Source organism: Dipodomys spectabilis, unplaced genomic scaffold (genome assembly GCF_019054845.1).
Source record: "Dipodomys spectabilis isolate Male_0828 unplaced genomic scaffold, ASM1905484v1 ptg000173l, whole genome shotgun sequence".
NCBI classification, from domain to species: Eukaryota; Metazoa; Chordata; class Mammalia; order Rodentia; family Heteromyidae; genus Dipodomys; species Dipodomys spectabilis.
Genome location: NW_024870850.1, coordinates 1,713,271 through 1,720,612, shown reverse-complemented (window position 1 = coordinate 1,720,612; position 7,342 = coordinate 1,713,271).

The following is a 7,342-nucleotide window of genomic DNA, read 5'->3' as shown; positions in this document are numbered from 1 at the left end:
ATATGTATGGATGAAAATAAAATATCTGAGGTCAGTTATATAATTTAAATACATAGAGGAAATAAATTATAATGGATATAATTTAAATATATAGAGGAAATAAATTATAATGGACACAAGATCATTTGGACAAAAGAGTTTATGTGCCTATTTAAAACCAACATAATGAAACTCATGTTAAACTGTAACCCATGTGTACATAATCTGTATAATAAAATGTATATAAAAAGAAAAATATATGTATACAAGTACAAATTTAAAATAATAGAAAAATGTGAAAATCAATCTATTTAGGATGGGAAAATTGGCATCTCTCTTGTCTATTTGGAACAAATTAATTTTAAATTCACTAAATAAAAGAAATGAAAAATGAAACCAAAGTTGATTTCATATATACCTTCAAATGTTGGCTTTACAAAAACAAATACCTAGGACCCAAAACATATCAAAAGATCTGTAAATAAATGTGATGTCAGGAAAATGAACCCTTAGATGTGTATTTTAATGTTTTTTTCTTTCATGCGTGTGTTTCTAACACATTTATAAGATTATCTCTTTGTTGCTTTGTATGTCCCTCCCCCACAGTATAACCCCTGCTTTCACTATATTTGATGTCAGTATAACTTGTGGAGGAGATGGGGAAAAACCAGTTGTTTAAGGATACAGGTGGACCTGTTGCAACAATGAGATGTACAAGTTGTCATGTCCAAAACGAGCTTTACAACGTTGGTGCGGGGGGGGGGGGGGGCGGGGGGGGGGGGGAAGGAGAAGGATTGGGATTAGGGGGGGAGGGGGGAGGCTCGGAAGGGATGTGAAGGGTAAACAAAGGAGGAGGCTGCAATGCTTGGTAAGAAATGTACGCATTATCCTGCCCATGTAACTGTAACTCCGCTGTACAGTATTTTCACAAATAAATTAAATTAAAAAAAAAAGATCTGTAAATATATCTACAGTAAAAGTAAAGCTACAAAATAACAAATTGGGCTGGAACCAGAAAATGAAAAGTTAACCTGTGTTCAGTTTGGCAGAACTAAAACTGTGAAGGGACTATATTCCCAAAAGCACACTATAGATTCAATTTAATTCCACTAAAAAATACAGTACACTTGTTTGCAGAAATACAAAAATTAAGACCAAGCCAAAAACCAATGGTGAACTCTGATAACCCTTGTTGAGAATCAGAATAGTCTTCTTTTAATCCAGGCTGGAAATCAAAAGATGATGGGATTTCTTAATTTAGGGAGCGCACATCCATGGAAATGCATTACCTTAGCAGAGAAACAATGAACATACCTACATAAAATCTGTCAGTGAAACAAATGTGAAAGGTTTCGTGTGGGCAGGACATTGGGGCCATCTACATCTCTAAACTTTCCTTTTAGCTGTGGGTGGAACCAGAGCTCAGCAGCGGAAAATATTGGCTAAATGCAAAATAAACTGAATTGGTGGTTGACTTGGATGAAGGAAAAACCACAAGCTTGGTAGAACTGTATGAGGCAAGGGGTCAAGGGCTCAGACTTCTAAAACTTTCATTGAAGATTGCATTGATCACCTGTGCTGGAAAATGGAGTCTAAGAGATTGAATGCTAGAGTGACATCTTATCAAATGCCACATACTAGATTAAAATGTCACTCCCAAGAAATGGACAGATATTGTGATATCTTTAAAATCAAATAAATAAGTTAAATCCATTTAGCAAAGTAGTCTAAACACAGCAACCACTAAACTGAGGAAGAAGCCAGGGAAACCATCAAAGTCCAAATAGTACTTAACATAAAGTATCTTAAATACCTAGGAATAAATGTAACCAAGAAGAGAAAGAGATCTACCTAAAACCATTAGTGATTGAAGAAAGTAGCAGACATAAGAAAAATAAACTTCATTGGTCGTAGATTGAGAAAAAGAATATTGTGAATATACCTGTATCATTCAAAATGATCAATATTTTCAAAGCAATCCTTATAAACATCTCAAAATCATTCATCATTGAAACAGAAAATTCCATCCTAAAGCTCATAAAGAAGCACAAAATATCCCCAAAGCCAAAGCCATCTTTTTTATTGTGAAAATACTGTTCAGAGAGGTTACAATTACATGGGGAAGATAATGAGTACATTTCTTATCAAGCATTGTACCCTCCTCCTTTGTTTCCCGTTCCCATCCCTTCCCTTCCTTTCCCGGCCCACTCATCCAATCCTACTCCCTCTCCCTCTCCCACCAAAGTTGTAAAGTTAATTTTGACATAACGACTTGTACATCTCATTGTTGCAATGGGTCCACCTGTATCCCTATTTAAACTATTTGTTTTTTCCCTTCCCCTCCACAAATTATAGCAACACCAAATACAATGAAAGCAGGGGTTATACCGCGGGGGAGGGACATATCAAGGAACAAATTAATACCAAAGCCATCTTAAGCAAAAAAGAATTATGCAGGAGGTATTCCAACAAAAGACTTCAATTTGTACTACAGATCCTTAGTCTCAAATTCAGTATTGTGCTTGCCAATCTCAGACATGAAGAGTAACAAAACAAATCAGATGACCTCAGTATGAATTTGACAAAGGAACCCACCACACACACACACACACACACACACACACACACACACACACATACACATACACACACACACACACACACACACACACACACACGCACAAATACATGCAGGGGATGAATCACTGGATAAAAGTCTAAAAACTGGATCTACACATGCAGAAGATGGAAAATAGGTCACTCTCTCTTTCCACCAGAATTAATGAAACTTCAAGTGGTGCAAAGAGTTTATTACACTTATTTTTTGTTACATTAAATAACTGTACAAGGAGCTTTCAATTTGTTTTTTTTTTAATTTAATTTTAATTTTTTGTGAACATACTGTACAGAGGGGTTACAATTACATGGGCAAGATAAAGAGTACATTTCTTATCAAGCATTGCAGCCTCCTCCTTTGTTTACCCTTCACATCCCTTCCCAGCCTCCCCCTGTTCCCCTCCCAACCTCCCCCCCCCCCCAACAAAGTTGTAAAGTTCGTTTTTGACATGACAACTTGTACTTCTCATAGTTGCAACAGGTCCACCTGTATCCTTAAACGACTTGCTTTTCCCCATCTCCTCCACAAATTATACCGACATCAAATACAGTGAAAGCAGGGGTTATACTATGGGGGAGGGACATACAAAGCAACAAAGAAATAACCTTATAAATGCGTTAGAGACAAATGCATGAAAGAAAAAAACTTTTAAATACATATCTAAGGGTTCATTTTCCTAACATCACATTATCTGACCTTTTCTGCTTGACTCATACATATACTAGATATTGCAAATAAGGGAAACCATGGGACCTATGTTTCTTTGGGCTTGGCTAACTTCACTTAATATAATTTTTTCCAAGCTTTTCCATTTCCTAACAAATGGGGCAATGTCATTCTTTCTGATGGAGGCATAGAATTCCATTGTGTATATATACCACATTTTCTTGACCCATTCATCTACTGAGGGACATCTGGGTTGGTTCCATATCTTAGCTATGGTAAATAATGCTGCAATACACATTATTGTGCTGGTAGCTTTAGTGTGGCCTTGTTTGTAAACATTTGGGTAAATGCCCAAAAGTGGGATTGCTGGGTCATAGGGGAGCTCTATGTGAAATCTTTTCAGGAACCTCCATACTGCTTTCCAAAGTGGTTGAACAAGTTTATACTCCCACCAATAATGAAGTAAGGTTCCCTTCTGTCCACATCCCCTCCAGCATCTGTTGTTAGAGTTCTTGATTATAGCCATTCTAACTGGGGTGAGGTGGTATCTCAATGTTGTTTTGATTTGCATTTGTTTTATGCCTAGGGAGGTTGAGAATTTCTTCATGTGTCCATTGGCCATCCTTCTTTCTTCTCCCGAGAGGTTTCTCTTCAAGTCTTTAGCCCACTTATTTATTGGGCAGTTGTTTCTTTGAGGATTTGTTGTTGGAGGATTTAATTTTTTGAGTTCCAAGTATATTTAGATATGAGACCCTTGTCCGTGGTATGGCTAGTGAAGATCTTCTCCCAATCCGTGGGCTTTCTATTGATCTTGCTAGCTATGTCCTTTGCCATGCAGAAGCTCTGCAACTTCATGCAATCCAATTTGTCCAACCTTTCTCTGATTTGTTGTGTTTCCGGGTCTCTATTAAGAAAATTTCTGCCTGAGCCAAGGAGACCTAGGTTTTCTCCTATTCCATCCTGTAACGTTTTCAGAGTGTCTGCTTTGACTCCAAGGTCTTTGATCATTTGGAGTTGATTCTGGTGCAGGGTAATATATAAGGATCTAGCTTTAGTTTTCTACAAGTAGTTAACCAATTTTGCCAGTATCGTTTACTATAGAGGCTGTCTTTCTTCCATTCTATTATTTTAGCTCCCTTATCAAAGATTAGTTGGCTATAGGTCTGTAGGTTCATGTCTGGGTTTTCAATTCTATTCCATTGGTCTTGAAGTCTGTTCTTGTGCCAGTACCAAGCTGTTTTAATTACTATGGCTTGTCAAATCTTTTTCTACATCTATTGAAATGATCATGAGGTTCTTATCTTTGCTTCTGTAGAGGTAGTTTATTACATTAATTGACTTGCTTATACTGTACCCGGTTTGCAGTCCTGGAATGAATCCCATTAGATCATAATGTATGCTTTTTTTCATTATTTATTGAATTCGGTTTGCCAGAAATTTGTTGGGAAGTTTTGAATCAATGTCCATCAAAGAAACAGATCTATAGATCTCTTTTATAATTAGATCTTATCTGGTTTGGGGATGAGCACTATGTTTGCTTCATAGAATGAGTTAGATAGTGATCTTTCCCTTTCTATTTCTTTGAAGAGTATGAGGAGTATGAGTGTGAGTTCCCCTTTGCAGACCTTAAAATTTCTGCTGGTCAAAGACCAGCCTTGGATGGGAAATCCTTTATTGCCATTTCAACTGCATTATTTGTTATGGTTCTATTTATTTGAGGTAAATCTTCTTGGTTCAGTTTTGGGATATCAATATTCTTTAGAAATGCTTCCATTTCTCCCAGATTCTCACATTTACTGGCATAAAGGTTTGTGAAGTATTCCCTAGTAATATTGTGAATGTTGAATATTTCTGTAGTGATGTTCCCATTTTCATCTCTAATTTTATTAATTTGTATGTGTGTTCCCTTCTCTTTTTGTCAAACTTGTTAAGGGTCTGTAAATTTTGTTAATGTTTTCAAAGGACCAGCATTTTGCTGTGTTCATCCTTTCTATAGTTTCTTATTGTCAAATTTGTTGATTTCTGATTTATTTTTTAGTATCTGTTTCTATTAATTTGGGGTATGACTTGTTCCTTCTTTTCCTGGATTGTAGAGTGCAACATTAAAGTGTTGATTTGAGTTTTCTCCAAGTTCTTTTTGTAAGCGTTCAGAATTATAAAAGTTCCTCTGAATACTGTCTTTGCTGTATCCCAGAGGAAATGATATTTTCTGTGCTCACTGTTATTAAACTCCATAAATGTTTGAATTTCACTCCTAATCTCAAAAATGGATTATTAAATGATGTGTTGTTCTGTCTACATTAGTTAGAGAGTCTACTGTGATGCCATTTGGTTTGAGCTCTAATTTTATTCTATTGTAGTCTGATAGAATGCAAGGAATCATTTCAATTTTTTCAAAATTTGCACAGGTTTGCTTCGCAACCTCACATATGACCTATTTTGGAGAATCTGCCATGGCCTGCTGAGAAGAATGTATATTCTGATGCTGTAGAACAAGAGTCTTAGATGTCTGTTAAATCTAATTGGTTGATGTAGTTTTTTAAATAAGATTTTTTATTGTGATAGTACTGTACAGAGGGGTTACAGTTACATGAGCAAGGTAATTAGTACATTTCTTATCCAGCATTGTTGCCTCTTCCTTTGTAGTTGATGTAGTTTTCAGATATGAGGTGTTTCTTTGGTGAATTTTTGCCTAGCTGATCTATCCAGAGCTGACAATGATGTGTTGAAGTCCCCAATTAAAACTGTGCTTTTATATGTGTGTGTGTTTTAAGTCAAGTAGTATGTGTTTGGTGAAGTTGAATGGGAAGCCTTTGGTGGGAAGTTATTAAGAATTGTCATATCTTGCTGGAGTATAGTTGCCTTTATTAATATGTAATGACCTTGTTTGTCTTCCTGATTTTAATTTGAAATCTACTTTAGGATATTAATATTGCTACACTGGCCTGTTTATTGGGACCATTTGCTTGAAAAATTTAATTCCAGCCTCTCACTTTGGGAATGTGTCTGCTTTTGTCAGCCAAATATGTCTCTTGTAGGCAACAGAAGTACAGTTCTTGCCTTTGGATCCAAGTAGCCACTCTATGTCTTTAAATTAGAGAGTTAACCCAACTGATGTTGAAGTTTTCGACTGAGAGGTGTCTGTTAATGCCTGTTCACCAATTCCATCTTTAGGGGCTGTGACTCCTCTGTACTCTGAAAAGGTGCAGTTTCTTTGTCTATATCTTGTTCTTGTTGATTTTATGTACAAAGGACAGCTTTAACTATTTTGGAGTGTTACTTTGGTGGATACAATTTTTTCCCTTTTTCTTTATTATTGAATATATCAATTTGTTCTTCAGTTATGGAAGAGAGCTTTGCTAAGTTTAAGTATTCTTGGTTGATAATTTCTTGATTGTAGGGTTTGGAACACATCATGCCAGGCTCTTCTTGTTTTCATGTTCTCAGCACAGAAGTCTGTTCTTTTTAGATAGGTTTCCCTTTATAAGCAATCAACTTTTTCTCTTTGACACATTTCAGGCTCCTTTCCTGGATTACCTCTGGTTGTGTGTGAATTACAATGTGCCAATATGATGTTCTGTTCCAGTCCGGGCTTTTGGGTGTTGTAAATGCTTCTTATGTGAAAAGGCCTTTCTTTTGGAGTATTTGGAATTCTCTCTGCTAGGATCCTGAGATCTCTGGTCTCTATCCCCTTGACTATCTGCTCTACCACTTACTGTGTATCTATCAACCTTAAATTGAATCTACATATTGGGTCTTCTAATTCCTTCTTTATTGCTTCTTGGATTTGATATGTATAATAACCTCCTGTCATTTAATTTGATCTGTTCTGTGTCCCTGATCTGAAACTCTGTCTTCTACTTTATCTATTTGGGCACAGAGGCTTTCCACTTGATTATTTAATTCTTTGGTTTTTTTTGTTTTTGTTTTTCTCATTTCTAAGGTTTTTACCTCTTATTTGAAGTCTTGTTTTAGGATGTCTAAAGACCTCTTCGCATCATTCATTTTATTTCTTTGTATTTTGCTTGATCTCCTTTAACTGGATTGCTGCTTTTTCATTGAACTCATTTGTGATCTCTT